The following is a 26,593-nucleotide window of genomic DNA, read 5'->3' on the forward strand; positions in this document are numbered from 1 at the left end:
TTTACAAATTATTTCTCTGGTTTCACATTCCCATCACACAACTTTTTTTTATATAATGTTTTAAATGTTAAATTATTTCAAGAAAAATACTTTTATAAAATCATATCAATTATTACATTTTTTCCTTTTTTGTTAATAACTGGGACATGGAAGTCTCCTGGAAGAAATTTTAAAATCTGCATGATTCTCTCCACAGATGAAAAGAGCTCAAGCCCTTATCAAAGTGGCTCCAGGAGGCTGGTCCATGCCCGCTACTACCCTCAGACAGAAACACACAGCAACACAAGGGTTAGAAACAAGGTCTCAAATACAACCCTCTGGACCTGGAAAGAGGAGTCATAAAATACTTCTATTAGCCATTAATGCTTTAAAAAGGCATTTTAAAAAAAAGTCCCATCATGAAGGTTCAACTTCAAGTACTAATTTAATGGTTAAGTTGTAATAGTTCTTTGAAATAATATTCCTATGGTCCAGAAAATATTCACCATATTTATAACTGATTTTATGAGAAAACACTTTCCATTGTGATATGTACATGAGTCCCTTCTGCTCTAATGAGAGGAGAGAACTGGTTTTTGATAAGAATTCACTAGAAAATATATTTCCATTATGACTATACAAAACTAGTTAAGATACTTGCCTCCATGGCTTTGGACAGAGCTCAACTGCCTTGGTATGAAACTGTCATCCTTCACACAATGTGGGTTGCACTGAGCATCGCAGAACTCCTAAAACCCAGTGTGTTCTTGACAGGATCTACTGGTCTGAGGAAAAGGATGTGAGCTATTTGCAAAGTATAGCAGGTTCCTCACACAGAAGCTGTGGGAGAAGGAACTGAGCCAGAGAGAACAAGTGCTTTCCAATTAAAGTATATTTATGATGGCATTCTACAACTGAGTGAGCACCACAAGTGGACGGGAAGACAGGAATCCTGGGTGGCTGTATTGCACATGAGTCAGAACAGTGCATTGCACTGCTCCAAAACAAACCTTAAAACATCAGATGTCTTGGATTCCAGAGGGTGTGGAACCCGTTGAGAATTCCTGGCAGGGAGAAGTTCATCCAACTGTGCTACAGAGATGTGGTGTTGAAGTGAAGCCTTTAGGAAGAGAGGGCACTGATTCTGAGTCTGGGGACATGATGACCAAAAACCACTGGGAGAGATTCTCAGCTTTGGCAGTTGACACAAAATACTCAAGGGCCAAGGGCTTCTGCTTGAGCTCCTCTGTTGCCTCTCTTGAGAGAAGACGCTCGACCTGGCTCAGAATGTGCTGGAAGTGAGAGCCCACACCAATTCCAGAGGAGAGCCTGGGGAGGAGTTGGGAGAGGAATGGAGGTTCCCAGTCATTAATATGCCAATGTCATTGTCCATATCATCTGGAAATGGAAGATCAACAAACTTATCATCATTGTTAGGGCTGAAACCATCCTCATTGGGATAGTTTGCTGAGCCACTTGGATGGTTGATGATGTTGGGAATACCAGAATGTACAAGATGTGTCTTGAGGGGTGTACAGCTGATAAGACTACAGGTTCAGTGCAGTACTTTGGCAAAATACAGAGCCCATTGTGACAGCATCTGGCATCACTACAAAGGACCCTTGGGGTTCCATGGGGGGCTCCACATGTTCAGCACACATCCTTGAGCTGTTTGCTGATTGTCTGTAGTGAACATTCTCCAAGGAGGATACTCCAATCTTTAAGCTCCCCTGGCCAAGATGCCAAGTCTTCCAATCACAACTCTCCAGGGCAGTGATGTCATTTGCACAATACCTATGCACCATTCCCACAGTTTCTGAAGTCCAATCTTGCATGCAGATACTTTACTCTTCCATGACCTGTTTGTAAAGCAATATTCACAATGCAGGTCTTTAATAACTCCCCATGAAGGTCAGTGCAGGAAGCCAAGAGCCAATGCTGGTCATGGGATCAACAATAGCCCACCAAGAGCATGTTGTACTTCTGGCTGGCCTCACCAAAGTTCTCTCCAAGCTCTGTCTGCTTTGATTTGTCCTTGGTTGGGGCCAATATAAAGGGAGGGGAGTAAAGCTAAATTGGGCTGGGCTGCTCAGGGTTCTTGAGAGTCATCTTAATGCTGGCTGCAGGCCCAAATCCTGTGAGGGATTCAATATGGATCTGTGTGGGCAGAGTCACCTGCACTGGCAGTACACTGAAAATCCCATTGATTCCATGTATTAAATGTAGAAAAATTGTTCATCCTTCACTGTCTGCTGCATGTACTGGCAAGGCACAATATGGAGAATGAAAGAATTTCTCATATGCTCAGGTAAATTATCCAGCATTTGTGTGTAGCAGTGCATCAAGCTCAAGAGCATGAAGTTTCCAGAAGTGGAGTCTTCCTCGGTAGTGAGGTGAATGTGTCTACCATGTAAATGACAACAGTGGGAGGGTAGGCTTGGCTGTCTGCATAGTCAGGCTCTGTGGGAATTCCTATTCTCTCCCTTTCTGTAACACTTTCTTGTCCATCCTGCATGGGCTGGGAGGAATTCTGCCCAACTCATTGTCTCTACCACAGCCCATATACCCTTGGGTTCTGTCCATGGCACTGTCCCCAAAACACTGTCCCCAAAACTGGGGTTCTGCCCTCTAACACTACCACTGAGTCCTGAGGAAGAAGTAGTGCTCATATTGTTAATACCTGGAGCAGTATCAGATGACAAGACTGGGGGGCATGGAGGAACCAGATGTGGAACTGCTTGTTGGGGGGTTTGCAGAACCACAATTAGAGATAGGATTGAATGCCCTGCCAGCTGAGGGAGCTGCTGATCCTGAATTTGAAGCTAAAGGCCCAGCATTCCCAGGTGGAGCTTGTCCCTGTGTTGCTGTTGGTGGGGTCTGATATTTAGGTGGTATCAACAGGCTGCTGTCTAGCTGCAGAGTGGGTAAATAAGGTGCTAGGTGATGGCAGCAAACTTGCACATAAAGTCTGAGTTTGGAATGATGAGTTGGATATTTTGGGGAATAATTCTGATATTGGTCAGGCTGCAGAGAGGTGCTTGATGATGTGTCAGACCAAGTTTGTTCCTCAGATGGAGGGAGCCAGAAAATCCCAGGCTCCAAGGCTGGTTCAACCATTTACTCACAAGCTCATCTGTCAGTTTCTGTGCCAAGGTATTTCCCACACACATGAGACCATCACATAGTGCCGTAGTCTGTCTGGGCACAAATCACGAGCCACTCAAGCAGGAACAAACTTTATTTCCAAAACTCCTGTGAATGCCATGCATGCGGCCTTCTCCCGGGACACACTATACCAACAGGAAATTCCTCCTCCGGAATTCCCTCCTACCACACTTCCCCAACCAGTGGGAACTTTCCGGGAGTCCCGCAAGAGCAGGCCGAGGTGGACAACAGGGGTATAATATCCAACTAAATACACATCTTAACATAATCATTATCATCTTAATGGCTTGCTGGGGTCACCTTTCAACCAAAAATGCCATGCGTCATTCCTACTTGGCTATGGCTCTCAGCAACATAGCACTTTGCAGATGGTCTTGTGCTGCCCAAGCCTACACATTTCATATACAGCACTCAAGTTCCTGAAGAAAGTTTTGGCTCCTTCGAGCAAATCCTAATTTTGTGGACACACCACAATATAGCCAACATCATGGTGGCCCCCACATGGGTCCAATAACAGCCTTTCCCAAAAGGGCAATGAGAATGGTGAGATGGTCAGGAGGTCCTTGTCATAGCCTACCAGGGTAGGGATAGGTAACAGCTCAGGAGATTCTTCTGAAACTGTACCTTTCACGTCCCGCCATTTTATGTAACTGCTGCCAGGTGAGTGGTCCCTGCACATGCTGGATGTTCTCCCAGATTCTGCCCATGTGCTTCTTTCGGATGGCATCTTGGAGAAAGGGTTTCAGAGACAACAGCAGGTGGACCACATCCTGAGAGGAGAGCATGCTGATGTCTAGCATGTTGGTATAAGGCCAAGAGTGCACAGTGGCACTTCTCATCAGAGCTTCATCCGTTTTCCCACCAGTGGGATTATCCACATACTGCCATCTCTGCTCCAGCACATTAAAGCACTCTGTCCAGTAATCATTGTTGTCTGCCTGTACCCGGCCATAACTCCAGCTGATACAGGGAAGAGTTTGGTGACTGTTAAAGGAAATACAGTCCAGGAAACTCAGAGAAGCAAACGATTGTGTATGTTGATTCTGAAGGAGGAGAAGAAGGCTTATGGGTGTCTCCTGGGATTTTCTGGCTCCCTCAATCTGAGGAACAAACTTGGTCTGACACATCATCAAGCACCTCTCTGCAGCCTGACCAATATCAGAATTATTCCCCAAAATATCCAACTCATCTTCAAGAAAGAGTCCTGAATTGTAGCCAAGTTTGCAGCTCATAATAGCACTAAACCCACAGGTGCAGTGGTACTGGTCCTCATTGGAAGAATCGGGGATGTAGAGCCCAATATCTGCCCCTTAGATGTTCATGTTGCAGGCACAGATGCAACAGCTGCCAAAGTTTCTGTCTTTAAAGATATTCATCACAGAATCAGAAAGAATCAGGGTGACATAAAGACTGTGGGTCTCAGGAATTGGCTGCATGGTGGCAGGCTCCACAGAGTTAAGAGGCTGTCTGGTAGAAGGGGCAGAGGTTGGTGACCCCTGATCAGTGCTGTCATATTTAACAGAACCTTGACCACTGGCAGTGACCCCACCTCTGGGAGTTCTTGGGGTTCTGGGGGTTCATGGTGTGGGGAGAGAAAACAAGGGGTCGCTGGAGATGGGAACACTCCTGCCCCACTGTTACTGGCTGGGGCAGTGCTGTTCAGCATCATCTGCGTGTTCATCTGTTGTGAGTTCAGATAGTCTGGATCTGCTAGGCTCCCAACATCAGGCATGTTATTGTAGCCATCCCTAATGAAAGTGGCTGCAGGGGCCATGGGCAGTTGTTCAATTTTAGGAGGAATTGCCTATGAAGGCTGAAACAGAAGGCATCAGGTATCTTCAGGGGGTAGCAGGCAATGGCTTGGCAACATCTTCAGTGGAGCAAACATGGAAGATCCCACAAAAGGCTGAATAGGTTGAACTCTGTGCACATATGAAAAGTCCTTTATATCTTCTGGTTTGGGATTTCCTAATCCATCTTCTACTTCCATTTTGAATTCTGTGAGGTGTGTTGAAATTATACTGTCAATAGGACTCTCCATTTTGCCTAATTCTGACACTGTCTCTGAACTGATCACATCTTTATAATTCATCAGAGAAGAAAATGCCAGATGCTGTTACAAAGATGGAGGGGTGGAGAACATCCTTTGCAAGTCTGCAATTGTTGGTGGGTATGGAACAGCAGCTCTTCCATATTTCCCAAAAGGTTGATCTTCCATTCCAACTATAGGCATTTTTGAAGAGCGCAGTGCAGGTGATACAGCCCCAAGTTCGTCATCATCAGAATTATCAAAGATGTTGTCTAAGTCATGCAGGGAAGGTGCCAAATCTGTCACCTGCATAAGGCTATTAGAGCCAGCTCTGCCAGCTGCATTACCCTGCTGGACATCTGTTTTAGTAGGAGAACTGAAAATAGACACGGCATTTTTCCCATCAGGCACCAGTGTGGAATGACCTGGTGTAGTGACATCCTTGGAACCAAATCCATCCTCTGACTTTTTTTTTTCAGGGAATCCTCATCTGTCCCTTGTTTGAATTTCTTATTTTCTGTGAAGATGTATTTTATGTTGCCATCTTCAGAGGTATATGGGTCACTGACTTCTCTGAAACTGTCTCCAGGTTGCTGTGACAGAGGCAACGGGTCAAGGAAGTGGAGTGACTGCATCTGGGGCTGCTTGTCTTGCCAGATTTTAAACCATTTGTTAGGTTGTGCAAAGAGTCTTTGCAATGCAGTGCTCTCTGAGTTCACCTCCATTGGCATCACATCTCTCACCCTGGAGCTCTGGAGGCCTAAACTCAGCATCATCGCTGGCTAGGAGATGAAAACTCTGCCACGATTTATCTGATGACTATGGGTTTGAGGGCTTAACCCCACAATATAAGGCTATCTTGCTGATCTCTGCCATTAGAGACAGTCTTTGGCCTATGAGGACAGTTCTGTCATTCAAAGTAGATAACTGCTGAAGTTCTAGCCCATTTCCATAGAGGGCTGGGTTCACAGGGACATAAGGTGGGTCCAAACTTTCTGTTTCCTGACCTCATGGCTCAGGGCTGAGTGTTGGTGGCAGAGGGGAAATAGGGGAATGAGGTGAATCCATAGAATTCAGATTCAATTTGCTTGCTTGTATTCCTGGAAGGCACGAACATTTGCTTATCATACTTCCAACTGCTAGACACCTCTAAGGAGGAGTCCATCCATGCCAACCTTATCTTCTGTCCTGGTGTATCCTGTTTCATGCATAACTCTTCAGCCACAGAGGGCCTATGATGGAATGGTATCCAGGATCTCTTTTGCAACTTATCTACTTTTACTTGTCTTTATGTTATTTTGTGCTTAGAAGAAGCAGGAGGTGGTAAAGATGAAGATGATGATGGTCCTGCACTGAACCCTGATTGATACATTGTGGGAGGTCAACTGGGTCTTCCTGCACACGGTTTTAAAAGTTTATGCCTGGAACAAGAATAGCTGACTCTTTGGGTTGGATCCACAAAATCCTAGGTAGCGGGATTGTTAGCAGGCTCTTCTTCAAGATCTGGAGTTGACATTTGGTTCCTCTTGGACTGGGTTCTGTTGAGAATGCATTTCTTCCAGATTCGATGAACCATATGATTGTGGAGTTTTGAAGGAATCTTCCCCGATCTCTTTGACTGTGCATAGTTACCATTCCCTGGTCTTGGGAACCCAGATGACTGGTAGCAGTCTGCATATCTCCACTCCTGTGATAGCCTGCTCTGGAGAGGTGGGAGGGATCAGAGGCATCCCCTAGTTACTTGGGTCCTTCACCCTACCAAGTCCCAGCTGCCCAACTGTAATGTGGCCTCTAGCAGTGGCAAAACTCTGAGGAACTGGGATGTCATTCTGAGAGATCAATACAAAACCTGAAGGGTAGACCATCTGAACACCACCAACAATTACTTTGATTGCCACAGGGAAATCATCATCATATCCAAACTCTTCTTCCTCTTTCAACTCCTCTTTCTTTTTTAGCACCGTCAGGTAGAAATATTGCCATTTCTCAATCAACTTGCAGGTGGTTGGGTCTGACATTTTATATGCTTGGCCTGTTAGCATGCCTTTTAAGCCATATGGACTCACCAGTACTTGAAATGATGCAGGTGGAGACTGAGCCATGTGTATATGTTCTTCACTGATCAAATAAATTGGCTGATGTTGGGCAATCTCCACACTTGTGCATACATTACTTTCTCCGTGAGGAAAAAATGGAAACACACAACAAATGTTCACTTTGCTGACTGGCTTTTTGTCCTTCTCATAGGGTCGAACAAACCACTTCCCAATCCTAACGAAGTTCTTATCCATTAGGCACCTTTCTAAGAGATTGTGGATCGTTTTAAAGAGCAGCGTCCTACATTCATAGGAAAGGCCATTTCCCAGAGTCCTTCTTCCACAAACTGCAGTTCATGATGTATTACACCCACAAGGTTGGGTTCACCCTCACCAGAATATCCATAATTCTTTGCAATCTGGTTTGACATCATGACGCCATACAGACAACAGGTATGGCAGGCCAACGCAGCTGCCATGGAAGGGCGGGAGGGCCGGTGGGAGGCGCCACAGGGGCGCAGCGCCAGGGCCCGCGTGCTGGGCGTGGGGGGATGGGTGTCGGTCCACAGCGCCACGGGGCTCCTTCCTGATAGGGCGGCTGCGGGGGGCGCTGTCCGCATTGCGAGGCGCCCTCCTGGCGTCTCAGGGACGCCCCTGCCTCCCCGGCCAGCGCTGCGTGCTGGCCGCCTCAGCCTTCCCTGTTCCTGAGCCGCCGCTGCCTCGGCCTTGTTTATCTGCAGCCACTGACTCCCCCTTGGCCCCCGCAGACGCGTGAGGGGAGGCGAGTCCTGAATCCGTCGCCTGGGAGCGAAGGGAGGGGGGTGCAGACAGAGCCAGAGGGCGACCCAGGATTGTCCACCCCCTTCCTCTTCCTCCCCCACCCCTGCTCCTCCCCAGTCAGCCGTCCTAAAATCTTCTATGAAGGCTTATTAAATGAGAGTTGTATTACTAAAACGCTTAGAATGGGTGGAAATTAACATATTAGGCTGATACTTAAGTGGGGGGAAAATGCCTAAGCCTTTTACGGCTGTAACTTTTTCAAAGTCAATCCTAAATAACTCATCTCTGTCAGATTAATGTGCAATGAACAGAGTGACAAATAAGCTTTAAGTAATACCTTATTGGAAATCAGTTGAGGTCTTTAAGATGGAGATTTATTTTCATTCCCTATAAATTGGAGAAACATAATTTGAGAGTACTCAATGTGAAATGAGTAATATTTTGGAAACTTTTAGCAATTTATATGTGATAACTAATCAGCAAAATATGGTAAAATCTGACCTGCCATCTCTAAGGATTATTGTAAAGTTCAGAGGGTAAAAGAATGTAAAAACCATAATATTGTAGTAAATATTAATACTTGATGAAGATAATTTGTGACTTCTTTCTCAGGCAATCCATACCCTTTAGAAATTTTTATTGCAGACTTCTAACCATATATTTGTATGTTTGCACAATATGTACATATGTGTATGTACATGTAAATGTATATTTGTTTATATTAATATAGGTTCTCATTCATAGTGGTTGGCAAAATAAAAACACCTCCAAAGTTTATATATATATATATATATATATATATATAATCAACAAAACCCGTAAATAGTCTGTGACAAGGCAAGCAGACATATTGTTAGAAATAAAGTTGCTCTTCAGCATATTTTTATATTTTGAGGTAGATGTGCTAATTATCTGAGTGGCATAAATATAATCACAAGGATTCAGTAAATGTGGAAGAGGAACACAGAAGAGTAAATTTCACAGTGATACAATATGTGAAAGAGTCTACTGGCCATTGCAGACTTCACTCTTAGAGATCCAGAGGGAACACAAGCCTGTAACACCTCAATTTCTCCCCAATAAGACCCATTTAAAAGGTCTCACCTTTAAAGCTTTCAATACAAAATAATGCACCAATAGATAAATTTAATTCTGTTATAATGTATGCAAGTATATACTTGGAGAAAATAAAATTGTGAATGTGATATATATATACACATACACACATATATTTGATCACTTTCAGCTGCATGAAACAAAAAAGAAGTTTAACATCTGCATTGGGCTGAAGATGTGGCTCAAGCGATAACGCATTTGCCTGGCATGCATGGGGCACTGGGTTGGATCCTCAGCACACATAAAAATAAAATAAACATGTTGTGTCCACCGAAATCTAAAATAAATATTAAAAAACTCTCTCTCTCTCTCAAAAAAAAAATCTGCAAAGGGAATAGGGAGACTGCACTAAATCTTGAATGAGTGAGGTACATTGGGCAAAATATATCAAGCTCTTAATAAAAGTTTTTGAATATTTTCTTATTATTCTCTTTGGAGAGAATTATAGAAAACCAAACTGTGGTGAATATTGATGTGGTTAAAATAATGCTTAAAAAGAATTAGCATTTCCAAGCACTATGATTTTATCATAAATGAGGGAGTGGAAAGAGGAGTGGGGTAAAAGAAGTCCATAAAAACTGAAAAAGACAGTGGGCTCTAAAACAATCTGTCAGAACACAGATACTTGCTTCTATGGCAGCAGCAGATTTAAGTCAAGGGAATCAGGCATTTGGATGATTCACTGTTGCATCAGATCCTGTCATTTGCATTTTACTTTTGCTCATTATTTTTATTAGGCAAAGGCACTGAAAATCATGTGATTTATGCAAAGCAATTTTTGAGGGAAAATTACAAAATCTGCACATAATATTTTAGAGACCAGTAAATGACAAAGAAAAATATATGCAAACATAACAAATTTTAATTTTGGCATATTTTGGAATTAAAATTTTAGAAATAATGAAAAGTGAATATAAGAATTGAAAGATAGAATTGGATTGCTTTAATAACTTTCTTTACAATAACATAATATGAAATGTGCTTTAAAAATGATCACACTTTATGTTAATCATCAGCTCAATTTTCCACTATATTCATTATTCTTCATTATACTTTCATAAGTTGATCTTTATGGATGGGTAGGATAAGCCAGTAAATATTTCTTGTTGGGCATCTTTCTGTACCTATTCGATAAGTCCATCTCTAGAATCGTCATGATTTCAAAGCTAGGATTTCTATAGAAAGAGCCTATATAAAAATTACTGCCTCTATAAAATCATATTACTGTGAAAGATCAGTAAGTGTTAAGTAAAGATAGGTAGAAGAAAGGAAAAGATGGCTAGAAAATGAGATGTGCAGTCATTGATTACAGAAGTAAAAATTGAGTGGCCAACAGACAAATACCATATGATATATGGTATTCCCAAGATTAAAAATATAGTCAAATGAATTAGGGGAAAATATGCATCCTTCAACAATCTACAACTTCCTTATCTATAAAATGATCCATAGTGTTGTTTTTCTTTAATAGTATTAAAGTTGGTTTTTCTTTAATAGTATGTAGTTGTTACGCATTTGAAAATATATTCTCAATTATCTCATTTAATCTACATATCGATTTAAGCAACATTTCTTATCTTTTAACTTCTGTTTCAATTTTTGTTTCATACAGACTACTTCTGCACTTTTTCTTTCTTGGGTTCCAAAACATAGATGTGTGCCAATACTTTTGATGGCAAGGGCTGGTCTGAATTGCAAGCATCTTATCAATATGGGATATAGTATATATGTATATGTATGTATAGTATATGCTATATCCCATATTAATACCCATACATATTACTCATAACATAAATTGAAATACAGAGAATGCCACCTCTATGGCCATCAGACCTGATATTAAAAAGTCTAGTAAATGGCATATTACCAGAAAATGTCAGATATGCACAGTTTTATGGAGGGTAACAAAATATATCTATGTATGCTTCATTTTTTGGTATATGTAGTTTTGATATGAACTTATTTATACTAAAGAAACTGGTATCTTTCCAGACTTAAAACAAAAAAATGCATTTATAAAATTAAAAATGTAAGTGCTATGTTATATAGAATGAGTGTTCTTAATGCAAAATCTAAAATCCAAAATGAATTTAGATCATTTTGGATTTCGTATTTTTAGATTAGGAATGCTCAACTAGTAAATTCTCGAAATATTCCAACTTTTGAAATACTTTGGTACCAGCATGCCCAATAAAGGATACTCTGTTTGTGCATCCTTCAGAAAACTGTTTATGCATCCTTAAATATTCATAGCAATCCAGTTTATAATGCCTTCTTGAAGTAGCTACCCAGAAGAGATAACAAGGTGAGCTAATTCATTTTGATGTATTTTCTAGTCAGTCCTAAATACATTCAGAAAAAAATATAAAATAATTTATGGGCAAAATAGTTACTTAACTGTATGATCAAATCAGCTACACAGATTTGCCAACATTTCTTTTTATATTATAAGGTAAAATGGGGGCCTACTCATCCAAAATATTCTGACAGTCTTATAACTGGAGAAGTCTGACTCTAAGGCAATAAAAAATAAGCCAAAGTAGCTGATACTTTTATTTGCATTTAAAAATTATAACATTCCCATGTAATCATTTATATATATACATAGAAGCAAATATGTATACACACTTAGATGTTTATATGTGTATGCAAATGCCTGCATATACAAATGCATATATAAATATGCTATATTCATACACATATATTATCCACATATTGTATGCACACAAAATGAATATGAATAACAAAGTCTTCAAATTTGTAATTGCTACATCCATTCACTGTAAGAGAAATAGCAATTAGCCTCCCAGAAGCATAATATAGATGCTTAATGAATGTAATTGCCCAATTTGTATGACATTCTACTGTGACATTTTAAATTCTTTTACTTTGCATTTTTGTGATGCTATATACCATTTCTTTTAGAATGACACCGTTATCTCCTACAAGCAAATAGTATGCTATCCAAAAACCAAAATGTAAATCCTTAAATTTGTAAAGATACAGTCAAGAAAATATATAGTTCTTCAAAATAGGGAAAATAACTTGTTGGCCTCATGGAAAATGATAAATCAATGTAAATTATTCCATTGCAGTAACATTGTACTTTATGCACCCTGTGTTTTCTAAGAATGAAAAATTTCTTGAACTCCAATATATAAGCAATGTTCTACCTGGACAATGAGCTTTTCCAATCGTATCCCTGAGTGAAGTTCTTCAGTCTACCTCAAAATATCCATTTCCTTTCCACTGAACTGGCGTAGGGGGGGAGAGAACAGTAATATTCCTGAAATTTTACTTTAGAATTTACCAAAATAACATGATTTCATTTCAACATGATTTACTGTCTGAGCTAAGCTGAATCTATATTATTATTTAAAGAGGGTTCACTGTATCATAAACCCATTAAGTCTATTTTCTCATTTCTTTCTGCCACCAAATTGCCAAGTGGCTATAAATTCTATGGTAAAGATTTTTAGAAAAGGTCATTAAAATATTAGTTAACTACTTAAGTTCTTTTTTTCATTGTTGTTTCTCATAAATCCCAAATTTAGGATTAAAATCTAAATCAGTGTTTTCTGTTTGTTTGTTTAAATCAAGCAAGAAATGTGCACCATGGGGCTTCTTCCTACTTTCAGCAATTTTGAAGCAGTTTCTTTAAAGGATTACTCGTTTTGGGACCTGAAACATATCAGAAGCAGAAATATTATGTCTAAACACTAGTGCAATCTCTTTCCTTTAGGGTGATTTTGAATACCCTCCTCCAACTCAAACCAACTTGAAGTTGACCAGATATCCAAAGAACCCTGAGTCTCAGACCAGTAGATTAGAATTCTAGATTATGTCCTGAAAAGCAGATAGCGCCTATTATCTTGTATGTTATACATTTCATAGGATGACTTGAAATTGTAACAATGAAATAGTGATAATACTATGATATGGGGCTATATCAGTCATTTCAGACATGGGTAAGAACCATTTTCTGATTTAGAGTCCAAAAATCAACTGGGATTAACAGTTCCTACCTCTTGCCCTTCTTTGTTTTTAAATTCCAGTCTACAGGGATTCTAACAGACTTTATTATGACAGTATCATTGTTATTATGGGTCCCCACTAATGGTATGCATGATAGTCAATTTACCAGTTTTTGAGGTTCCCTGCCATAAGTCAAGTATTCCTCTTCATATCACAGCAATATTTGCACTTGCACACTTTACCACTACAGCCAAGTAAGGACATTTGGGAGAGTCATTGCAAGCCAGGAGTTTTGGTGACTTAATGCATCATGATGCATCATGATATTAGTAATGACATATAACCACCCAAATATGTTCTTACATAAGTAAGAAAATCTTTTTTGCTTCAATACAAACTAGTTTAAAAGAACAGTTTTTGTGATTAATAACAGTGCTGCAATCATAACTCTGATAAGAGAGAGAGATGATATTAGGCAGGTATTATAAAATCAACACATGAATTTGTGATTAACAATAGTGCTGACATTCTTTCTTATAATGAGAGGTGTAGAATTAGCTAGGAATTGTGAATGCAACTACAACCAAAAGAAGGAATGGTTTTCTGTGTCCAAGATCAGGAAAAATTGTTGTTTTGGCAATTTAACTGATCAGACTAAAACAAATATCTCTTATCTACCTATTATTCTAAATTTCATTAAAATTCTCATATTTTTACTGAAATTGCTTATATCAGCTGAGGACCCATGAAAAAATATTTTCCAAAGGTGATGCAGGCCTTACTGGAAGCCTTGTCCAAAGATATTTATTAGTTCTATAGCTTCCTCTGTCTTCTGGCTCACATATTGTCTCTTCAATGAATACTACGTCTAACTTGTAGCTATTCACTCTTCTGAACACAAATCAGTTTCACTTAAATGGAAAAATAGTTGCAAAGTTCATTTATGTTATACTTTATGGGTTGAAAACCATTCAGACATATTTTTTATCACTAGTATTTTGAAGACAATTTAATGTATAAGCTTCCATATCGGAATACTACCTCTCCTGCCAAGGACTCTGTTTTGTATCTGGTACCTTGGCCAGAAAAAAACTAAGCAGCACATATATTGTTTTGCAGTTTCTTGGGACATATTATAATATGAAACTTTCAAGATATAAAGTCACATATTCTCTACCTGAATTCTGAATCAATAGAGTGTTAAAATGACAGATGAAAACAAACATATCATAGGTATTACTAGTGATTCCCAGTTTAAAGTTACTAATTTTTACCTCAGAAGTAGAAAAAAAATATTGATCCAGTCTCTGGTAAATGAATGCAGACAATCTTCCAAAATGGCAGAATATCTTGTACAGCAGGACAAGCTGTGTCTGTTTCCTGAAGGCAAGCTGTCTTCCAAGCATAAAAAGCATAAGGATGAATTGCACATACTTAGCATCATAACACACTTCATCTCTCAGGCACTTCATGCTTTCCCTTGAGGAAGACCAGTGAGTGTCAGGAGGGGTTTGGCAGTATTACTATTTGATATCCCTCTGAGGGATCTCATAATTTCCATTCAGAGAATATCAAAATATTCTGATAGAAGCACCAATAACTAAGGTAATGTGTACTCAAAAGTGATAAAAGCATATACATCTTTCTTTTTCCACAGAAACATGATAAAGTAATTAAATAATTATTTGAAGTTTCCCTTTAGGGCAACTTTTATCTGGGATAGCTTCATCATATACATAAGTGACATTGTAAAATGAGAGAATATATGTGGAAAAACTTTCTAAAACTAAGGCACAAATAATTTCACTGTGATAAAAAAGGTCTCAATCAGAAAGTTTTGAGGAATAAGAAAATGTGAAATATTACTTCAAATTTCACACTGAAAATAAAGATGTGATCATAAAGTATGCAGTAATATGTCAGGAAAGAAATAAAGAAATGTGATTGTGGAAGGGAAAAGAAGAAGAAAAAAAGTTAAATTATAGGTACTTTTATTCAAAAAGTACTTCTATTGACTAATTTATCTTGCATAAGCCTATTCATGTTACATCAAAGTTCATGTCTGCATTTTGTAGAGCTACATGAAAAACTAATCAATAGGTTATACAAAATCTTACAAGAGAAAACTTGAAAATATATCAGTGGCCAGTCCCGTATAATTGAATCTCCAAGTAACCCTAAATACAGGTAAAATTTTGTCAACTATGATCAAATCTGCAAAGAGGTAAAAAAGAACTTAGTCAAAATGATGCGGGCTGGGGATGTGGGTCAAGTGGTAGTGCGCTCGCCTGGCATGCGCAGGGCGCTGGGTTCGATCCTCAGCACCAAATAAAAATAAAGATGTTGTGTCCACCAAAAAATAAAAAAAAAATATTAAAAAAATAATGGATTTTTTCTGAATGTCTGTTTACTTGTATCAAAACTTCTAGTGAGAATAATCATCAACATTGTAATTGTGGCTCAACCACGAATAATACGTTAAATAATTTTGTTCTCTTGAAAATTCTTTTCTTTTCAAGACAAGCTATTTTTTCATAATGTATTGAGGATTTTACTGAATATCTTTGTAAGTTTGCAATCCTAATAGTATCATTGAAATAAGTCACTGTACACCTGAGTAGGATCTGTTGATTCCTTTACAAGAATCCCAAGTCTCATATTGTAACTTTTATGGTTGTATTACAAGATATAATTCTACAAGAATACAAAGTGCAATGCTGTCATCAAATGCAACACAACATGATTGAACATGAAATATTGGTATTGGTAATGAAGTCATACTTCCTTTTCTACTTTTCTACATAGAATTTTGAAAAGACAATATCATATATAGGAGAAGATACACAACAGCTGGGAATTCCTACATTGGAAATTTATATCATCAGATAAAAATATATGCTATCTGCATTATCATAATAACACCATAATGAAGAGTTTACCTAGATAGGGTTTTAAAGGTATTTGCAAGCACATTATGATTATGACTTCCTTTCCTAAAGAAGCCATAAAAAGAAAGGAAGATTAATACAGTTTCATTGTGGTATAAATTGCTTATGTTTCTCATTCTTGGTCACTTAATTGATATTTTAAACATATCCTGAATGCTAGTCATTATGTAATTATTTTAATTAAATATAAATTAAAGATGATTGATATTGCCATACCAAGATATTGCATGTGTAACCTCCAACTGCATTTAAAAAATTCTTCTAGTATATTCATATAAGTGAGATTTCTTTGATAGAATAAACATCAAATAAAATATTAAGGTTTGCTAAATACAGAGAATTTAGATGTAAAACATAATAACAGGTGTACTTGCTTGAAAAATAAATTTAGAAAATTCTCAGGAGAACTAGCTAATCTTTTGTATTTTTATAGTACTAATTACAAGAAATATTAATATTTTTAAAATACAAGTAAAACCTATTTAGGCATGCAGTTACACTGTTTTATAAAATTCTTTCAGTAAATTGAAAAATATATATTGATGAATTTTCCTATTTCTGGTTATTTTGTTATTTTATATTAAATAACAAATTCTATTTTATTACAAAGAACAATTGAAAGTTGATTCGTAAAAAGAACTGTATCACTACTCCATCTTTGGTGGCACCAAGTTACCTATGAAAATTTGTTCTAACGTGAAACTCTTTTGACTTAACTCCTTTCATTTCACATCTTCAAATGTCTACTCCTACTTATGAGCAGAAGTTATAGCTTTAAAAAAATGGGTGGAGGGGAAAAGATCATAAGATACCCAAACTATTCTCTCGTCCATTTTTATCCTTATGAAAAAAGGGCCAATTTTTTCAAACTCTTACAAGTCATCTAAATCCCCTCCAAGTTGAATAGGGAAGGTAGATCATAAGAATTGGACCACCTACCTCAAACCCCATCTCTCTAATATTCTCCTATTTCTATCCCTTGATCTTCTGCCACTTTATATAAAGCATCTTACCAAAATTTCCTTCCACAAATGCTGTATGGGTTTTTTCTGTTTTGTTTGTGGTTCTGTAATTGACATACAATATAATATTCAGTTTTTTTCTCTTTGTCTTTAACATTTATTTCATTTCATTAGACTAGTTAAGAAGTTAAGGAAGACTTTGCTGAACACTATTATAATAGGAAAGGGTGTATGTACTCAACTCTATTGAACCAAAAAAAAAAAAAAGGGAGAGTTTTAAGTGTCAAGGTAACCCAGCACCTAAAGTATTAGAAAGCACTCAAGGTGAGAAATTAGTCAATGGGATTAGACCATTTGTACTTCCTAGTTGCTTTTCTGAGTTAGAATTCTCTACCATAGTCACTAGAAGACAAGACCATTACTTTTCTTAATGGTCACATTTCAAAGGATTTGCTTCTAGGTCTTTGAGAAAGGTATATCTATCTATCTATCTATATCTATATCTATATCTATATCTATTTCTGAACTGGAAAAAGGGCACAAATCTGGTAGCAGATTTGTGTCTGAAAAGGGCAAAAACTCATTTAAATTGCAAATTTTTCCAAGTAAGTGTTCTAAGTAAAATGCTATCAGGGCCCCAACATTTGTGGAAAATATCTAATTTTTAGTCAAGCTGCAAGGGGAAGTAAAATTAGAAGTTACTTCAGCCATCTTGGACCATGAAATGAAGAACAATTCTAAAGAGAGATGAATATGGAAGAGAGAAACTAGACTCTCAAACATTTCTTTGAATATTTGTCTAACATTATTTTATGACATTCTTCTCCAGAATTCTAAATAACATGAAGCTTCACTTTGCTTTTGAATATTAACTTTTATTTTTCCTCCTATCACAGGAAAACAAAGAATACCTAAATGATAGCCAGCGTACACAGACACAGTCTCATGTCTGATACTATCTTATGCCTCTACCAAACTGCAACCTAATTGCCTCTGAGAAAAGAAAAAAAAAAATGAAAAGAGACAATTGAAAAATGTTTGCCCAATTTCTTATCTCCCAAACATATCTGAAATTAACTATGATAAATAAAATCCTAGGTTATTTCAAGCATGGTGGTGCATGCCTGTAATGCAGGAACTTGGAAGATGAGTCAAGAGCATCACAAGTCCAAGACCAGCCTCAGCAAGTTAGTGAGGCCCTAAAAAATTTAGTGAGACTCTGTCTTCAAAATTACAAATAAACAAGCTGAAAGCTTTTAACCTTTTGTAGAAAAGTAGTAATGTACTTTTGTGTTTTGCAATAAAACCTTCACACAGATTAGGCTCTCATTAACTTAAAAATACATTTAAATTGTATCTCAGTGTAAAAAGTAACATAGAACTTTACATATCTTAAGGAAAAGGACATCTGTAACCCTAAAAGTTAAATGTTGTGTTTACATTCCTGACAATTCTGGCAATGTGACAAATATCCTTAAAGATTTACATGCTCAGATAGAAGCCATGTCCTCAGCAACTTTGTCATGGAAACAATATCTTAGCTCCTGGTTCTTGGTACTTCCTGGTGGAAAACATTGTTAGTCTTTGTCTTTGCCATCATACTCATTGGCATATTCCTGTGCTATGGCATTTATTGCTGCATCAATATGGTTCCAGTACTAATGAATTCTTGTTTCTCTTATAGACCATCCATCACTCAAATGGCCCTCCAGCCTATTACTTCTCAATCAGACTTCTATCATGGACCACTGGATAGACCCGATTTTTAAAGGGGGACTCCAAACTGCTTGCCCCACACCGTCCCTTTTCAGCCTGAAGAAGCCAGAAAGATCTTCTTCGCCCCCCTTCCTTACAGCAGTAAGGAGTTCCCAACTTAGAGGGGGGAATGAAGCCAGATTTAAAGTTAGGTAGTCAGTGTAGTTAGATAAATCGGGTCTAATATCGAGTGAAATCTAAAATGGAGACCATGTGGAGAATGACTCAGGGAAAACACAGGACAACTCATGGAATGTTAATGAAGTCCCGAAAAGGCCCTAGGCCAAAGTCCACCTCAAAGAAATGTTAATGAACAGCCCCCAGCAAAAAGGTGCTGACTCAAGTCCTTCCTGACCAGATTACTTCTTTGGCCCACCTGTGTCCCACCCCTCGGTCCTTCCCACCTACATTCCATCACTGAAAGAACTATAAAAAGGGGAGACAACATCCCTTCCACGGATTCCACCTCTTGGGTCCCCTTCTTCCTCCAGGAGAAGTCTTTTCTGCTGTCCTTTAATAAACTTCTAATTTCTACTCTGAAAAAAAAAAAAAAATTACAAATAAAAAGGGGTGGGTATGTGGTTAAGTGGTTAAGGCCCCCTGTTTAATCTCAATCTCAATCTCTGTTACAACAACAACAACAATAAAAAAAATCTAAGTTAGATTTAAAAATATGAAGAGAAACGTTGCTTCTCCCTTTTTTACCATTGATGTCATCTTAGCATATGCATCCTGGATGTAATAAGAGTGATGTTGGGCATGTTTTACCCAGACTTTCGGTTCCCATTCAGGATTTAGTATCACCCTCTGAGGCTTACTGAAGGATAAGAAACCAGCACATTAAAATGCATTTCTAAACTATAAGTCCAACTACCCTTCAAAAACAAAAAAAATTATAAAAGGAAAAAAATGATTATATCAAATCAAACAAGAATTTTTACTATATTGACATCTTTCATAAGTGAAACCACTATTAGCTTTTATTAACCTTTGTCCAAAATTAACTTCTGCATCTGGATTGGAAAGGGAAAAAATTTTGCTAGTTAAAATGTAAAACATTTAAATAATACATCACATATTTAGTGAATATAACATCATACTTAAAATGTATGATTTAAATTACTCTGTAATCAGGAGAAATATTATTTCATTGATAATGCAAAATAAAATGCAAAATAAATGCTGGCAAGCACAGCAGAATTACCAATGGCACTCAGTGGAGACAATTCTTACATCACAGATAAGTGACAGAGGCTGAAGAAAAACATTTTTAGTTTGGGAAATGTGGAAAGGTAAATTAGGAAAGTGAGATTCAGTAGAGGGAAATAAGAATCCTTTAGGAGAAAGAGGAATAATTGTTAATCATGTAAATCTGCTTCTACAGGGAAGAGGCTATTTTAGGTATTGGATTTAATTGCTGAGTAGCTATTATCATTTCTTTCCAGTATTGGGCATTTAATCCAGGAACACTTTATTACTAATCTATATCCTTTGTCCTTTTTATTTTTATTTTTTGTTTAATTTTGAGACACTGTCTTGCTAAGTTGCTGAAGCTCATGTTGACATAATAAGACTGGCTATGAATTTGCAATCCTCCTGCCTCAGCCCCTTAAATTATTGAGATTACAGCACATTGAACTTGGCAGTTATTATCATTTTTATTATTGTACGAACAATTGTTTTCATTTGATTATGTATTAGTGATTGCTGTATGCTTTTTTCTTACCATGAGAGTATATTGAAATCTCTCTGTGTCCTCACATAACCATATCCTAGTGGAAGTACAAAGAAAACAAATAAATGTGTCAGGTAATGATAAGTGATGTTTCAGAAAACAAAACTATACAAAAGGATAGAGAATGAGGTAGAGTAATGCTTTATTTTGAATTAGGTACTCAGCAATGATATCATGGAAACACAATGTGAATAGAAATCTAAATGTATAAGTCAGTGGAATATATAAATATCCCTATGAAATCCTAGCTGAAGGAGAAGCAAGTGCTGAAAATGTGAGAGATGTTTGCATAACAAGAAGATTGATATGACCATAGAAGACTGATCAAAGGAGAATAAGATAGTTTGAAAATTAAGTTGCAGTGGAAGGGTATTGCTTTTGCTAGCAAAGGGAAATATAAAGAAAAAATATGTAAAAGTCAGTTTTAAAACATGTCACAATTGCAGACCAGCAAGGGTTATGTTGAAAACATGAAATTAACTGTTACAGATACAAACTATACCAAGTGACTGACAGGAAATGTAAAGTCAGTTAATAGCCCCATCTGATAGCAGACAGAACAATTAGATTCTAACTTGTCTTCCCCATAATCCAAAATGTTAGTGTTAAAGGGTGATTTTCTTGTGTTTTTTTTTTCAGTCTTGCTCTGGGCAGTCATTTTTCCTCAGCTTCTCCAGCCTGTAGTTTCTTTAAGTTAGTCTTCAGGTAAGAAATTTCAATATAAAAATAGCCATTGGATTTCTGGTAGGTAAGACTGTATTGCCTTCCTATCCTTCCTGCAAAACAGTGAAGATCTGTGTCAAAATATCTAAGATGAGCAGAGTTAGAATAGGGAAAGAATTCTGATATGTGCAGAAGCTCAGGCAGGGAACTGAAAAACAGGACACCATCAGTATCATAATAGCATTTTAATGATTTACATAGAATTTCTGAAAGAATACAATGAAAAATGCCTAATGAAAATTATCCCTAGTTAGTATTTCAGAGGCAAACATATATACCTTTATGTCCATTTACTTCAGTTTTAAAATCATTACTATATATGAATTTTATAACAATAGCAAAAGCTGTTCAAAATTTTAAAATGCAAATTAAATGTAATACATAATTTCCCCAATGAAATAAAATTAATCTAAAGAGTTAGTGGTAAGGGCAACAGATTTGAATTTTAAGGCGTATTGTAATGTGTTAATACATTTATAAATATAAAGGGAAATAGGTTAAGGTGTTAGTTCTCAGTAGTTTAAATATAAAATGTTAACAGAAAGAACAGATGTTGCTAATATTTCATAGATATTTTAAACAAGTTTGAAATTCACATAAAATAAAATTAGTCAACACAGACAACATTTTAACATTTTTATAAGAAATATTTTAACAATTTTTATAACAACATAACAACTCTATTTAACTCTCTACTTTTCTTTATAACGTTTATATAACAAAAGCTATTATATCTCCTGGGTTTTGTAATATTTGAAGTATTACTAGCACTAAGAGTTTTCTATAAAAATAACAATAACAAAATAAGCCACCCAAGGAGGCAAAGTTAGAAAGAGCTCTCAAAGTGGCCTGTAATCTTATATAGCAATGAATCCATGATGTACACATATTGACATAATTTCAGCATAACCTTCTTTGTTTGAAATTCCATCTACTCTCACATCTTACAGGCATGATTTCTCTATTTCTCTCTTTTTATCTTCATCTGTTTTCTTTTGAGCCCCCCAATTAGCATTCCTCTACCATTTACTTCACTATTTTAAATATCTTTACTTCAATATTTAAAACACAATGCTTATATACATAAAGACTTAGGATGAGAGTACTCCATGTCTTCCTTGATCACGGATATATAGAATTGTTTGATTGGAGCCTCAAGCAGCCATTTGGTTAGTGTCATCTCTAGTTTACAAATTATTGAGCTGAGGTTTAAAGAGCTAAAGCCACATGGCCAAGATCAGCTAACCAGTTAATGGTAATTCTCAAGTTTGTGTATCTTGTTACAAAGTTAAGCTTCCTGTTTATACAACCTGAAAAGTATATGTGTACTACTTGGGAGAGATAGTTACAAATATCCCTACTTAACAAAATATTTATAGTTACAAAGAAGTGATGCTAACATCTAAAAGTCTTCCAGAATAAACTATCCTAAAATGAGTTCATTAATGATACAAATATAAAACCTGCTATAAAAGAAAGAAGACCAATTTATAAACCATTTTTCAAGGTAAAATCATCCTTAATATAGAGTATTAAATTTTAAAATTCTCATAAAGCAATTAAAAGTTATAAAGTGAAAAGAATTCTTTCTCAGCAAATTGAAGAAGTATGTCATAGATAACTTTCAGAATCAAATAAAATGAGAAATTATAAAGGATTAACTAATCCACTAACAGAAAACCGTTTATAAAAATTTTACATTTAGTAATGCTTACCTTAAATGAAGCATGTGTACTTCTGAAGCATGTAAAATTCATATAACATGCTTTAATGTATAACATATAAATATAAAAATTATACCACCTTATGAGAAAAACTTATATGAAATGCACATATGTCAGGTAAATTAATCTCTTCATTTTGAAATGGAATTATACTGGAATAAGATTATTTCACAAATCTCATCAGTTATACTCAAAAGAAAAAGATGATGCAATCACCATGAGAAATTGATTATAATGCTTTTTAAAATAATCCAATTGTATAATGAATGAACAGCTGTTAAATTTGCAAAAACAGATATTTGTTGAGAAATCCAGTGAACATTTTCAGTTATCAGTTTATTCCAGATAGCAAGATATGAATATTAATTTCTTATGGATGCCATTGGCAAATGTTATTTAATTTAAAAATTGTTTCATGGTGTCAAGTCACTGTTCTTCTTTTATACAAAACCAAATTGCATTTATATAAAAAAGTGCTGAAGTCATGCCTAATAAATGATGTAGCAAGCCTACATAAACCAGCAGACTCTTATCTGATAATTTTCTCCACCACTTTTTATGAAGACTACCTCAAGCAGGTTGCCTCCCATCTCTGTGCCTCAGTTTGCTCATTAATTGAATAGATTTCAGTAATTCTTAAGAGGATGCCATGAACATGTAATGATATAAGGAGTAGAATAGAAATCTTCTAGTGCAGGCTCCAGAGCACTGTATTGGTGTAATAAATATGAGCTATGATACTCATAAAAATATAATATTTATGTAATCTTGTACTAGACACTTAATTAAAATAAAAATAATAGTAACTATATTTAAACTTCTTCAAACATTTACAGTTATATATGTTTCCAACATAGAAAATAATTCTTGGTGACTTTTTTATCTTAGAAAAATAAATTTCCATTTCTGAGGTTGTCACTGAGAACAGTGATTTATGAGTTAACTGTGTAGCTCTTCCTTTCATAATTATCTAAATATTTTAGTCATATTATAGACAAAGTACTTAGATAACAACTCTGCTATATTACTCAAACACACTTGATGCTTATAGAAATCAAAACCTGAAAATTTAGACAAGACAAACAAGCCATGGTAGTTTTACTTTCTTTTTAATTGTTTAAAACAAATATAATATCAGTAGATGATTATACTGTAATAAATATGTTATCTAACAAGGCAGAAAAAAGAATTCAATCCTATCCTCTTAGCCATAGTCACATTTTGTAGGGCCAGTGGAATTGTAGAGTGATGGCCTCAATTACCATGAAAAAAGTAAAGCTTAAAGATTCAGGACAGTCAATTTCCTGGACCTTCTGTTCACACCTTGAGATCTACTTATGTAAACTTTTCAAATCAGGTAAGGTAATGAAATTGATTAAGGCCATTGGCTTTTTTTTTCTTTTGGACTTCATGCCTATACCATTTCCTTTGTATCATATGGAAGAAAATAATTTTGAGGATTTCTCTTTAAGGATAATTTCACTGAGTTAAATTTAGTTGTGGTTTGAAGGAAGGTAGCCATGTGGTTTGCAATCAATTGCACTGTGACTCCTTTATTGCTAGCCTTGCAATATAGAAATGCTTTTCTCTCTGTCTTCACTCTCTCAAACTCTGCCAACTCACAGAATTTTATTGCTAAAATAGTTTGAATACTGATACTTCTGCATCATATAACTCATGTAGAAAAAAAATGATAAAAACTTTCCAATTTGACAGTAAGCATATTTATGGCAAAAACACAATTGTAAATTATTGCTAATTGGAATAAAAATCTTTCATTTATATATGTAGCATTTAAAAATGTCACTCAAAGCAAAAATAAAAGATTATGTAGTCCCAAAATACAGAAAAGGACCTTGGAAGAAAAAATAATTTTTTATTAGTATTATAGCATATGTGATTTAAGTAATGTGAATAGTTATTTTTTTCTGCTTTGGAGATATGTTATATGTTAGTTTTGTAAAATTATGATTTTTGTCTACTTATGAGAAATATATATTATTTTGAAACCTAATTTTGAATATATTATTATCAATTATTTTGTCTTGTTAAAGGAGTTTACATTATAGTACACAAACCCCATCATAATGGGCATGCCTGGATATAATCTCTCCATCTCCCTGAATTTGTTTCCTCATTCATAAAATAATAACAATCTCTGTTTTAGAGTAAAAAAATTTGAAATAGTGTATTAAAATGTGTTTAATAAAGGTCCTGAGAATCAGTAAATGTTGACAAATGTCAATGGTTATTTTGCCTTTAAATGCATGTGCAATTACTCTTTTTATTTTAATTCTTAACAAATGTCTTATTACTCTGTCTAGCCCAACCTTTGGCCAGGAAGAAAACCATCACAAAATATCTATTCCATACATCCTCCATTGGAAAGCTGTATACGGATCCCCATTTTATATATACCTGTTACAGCTCAGCTCACACCCACTTGTGTCACCACCTCTTGAAATCTTCACTTGTGCCATCTTCGGATACAATGCACTTTGACATGGAGGAGCAAGCCAAACCCTTTTGCTTCTTCCTTCTTCTTCTTTCATCCCTTGTAATTCATTTGCCATAACACTGTCAGCTGTGAGTTTCCAAGACACCCCCCTTTGTAACTTTTTGTGCTATATAAACTTTTTCTTCCCTGAGAGCTGGGCTGGTGTCTAGCCCAGTTTTGAGAGACAGTCACTGGCCAGCCTTCTTTGTGTACACAATAAGCTTGCTTTAATTTGATTTAAATTTGGAGTTGGTGGTCTTTTCTTTGCATCATGATTTGCCGCAGTCTGGCTGGGCACAAAATAACCGAGCTGCAAAACAGCCTTATAGGTTCAAAACAGGAACTCCTTTATTCTCTGCACTCCCACAAACACCACGCACATGGCCTTCTCCCAGGCCACACCACACACTAACCGGAAATCCCTCCTCCTGAACTTCCCCAACCAAGGTGAATCCTCCAGGAATCCCTGTGAGAACTCCAAAGCAGCTGGAGAACTCCAAAACAGCAGGCGCCCGAGGCAGCAAGAGCCGCCCCATTGCCCAACAGTAAAGGTCAAATATACAATACAATCAATCCAGCATCACAGCAATTATATATAGCTTAACTCAAATCATCATCTCAATGGTTCACTGGCATCACCTTTCAAACATTCCCTCTGGCAAATGCCAGGCATCATTCTGACTGGCAGTGGCTCTCAACATCTCCCCCCTTCTCTTTAATTAAACAACAAGCAATGTGGCTTAGGGACCATGACTCAACATCTCCCCTCTTCTGTTTAATTAAACAACAAGCAATGTGGATTAGGGACTATGCCTGTTAGGTTGTCCAATACTACATATGGCCCTTAACTGTCATCGGATGAGCTGACCTCAAGGTGTCAGCCTCCTGTCTTAGGTTGGTACCACTGCAATTGGATCTTACCCATCACTGACTACTGGTCCAGCATACAGCCATACTTGTGGATAGACCTTTGCACCAGTGGGGGGATGTGGTTCTTTGCCTTACCTCTGTTGGCCCCCTAATTTGGCCTTGGTGCCAGTGGGGGGGTGAGGTGCTTTGCCTCACCTCTGTTGGCCCCCAAATTTTAGACCATCACTAGCAGAAGGGAGGAGGATACAGAAATGCCACCACACCAAGTCAATTGATGGCTCCTTTGGAAAAATTGTACC

The 26,593-nt window shown here is 36.8% G+C and overlaps 1 pseudogene; it reads right to left on the minus strand.

Annotated features, from left to right (window-relative positions):
• Positions 1 to 863: 863 nt before the first annotated feature.
• Positions 864 to 25,960, minus strand: LOC124076213 (mediator of RNA polymerase II transcription subunit 13-like; annotated as a pseudogene).
• Between the last annotated feature and the right edge of the window lie 633 nt (positions 25,961 to 26,593).

The sequence above is a fragment of the Marmota monax genome, unplaced genomic scaffold (genome assembly GCF_021218885.2).
Source record: "Marmota monax isolate L192 unplaced genomic scaffold, Marmota_monax_Labrador192_F-V1.1 WCK01_AAM20220418_F8-fsc00564, whole genome shotgun sequence".
Taxonomy (NCBI): domain Eukaryota; kingdom Metazoa; phylum Chordata; class Mammalia; order Rodentia; family Sciuridae; genus Marmota; species Marmota monax.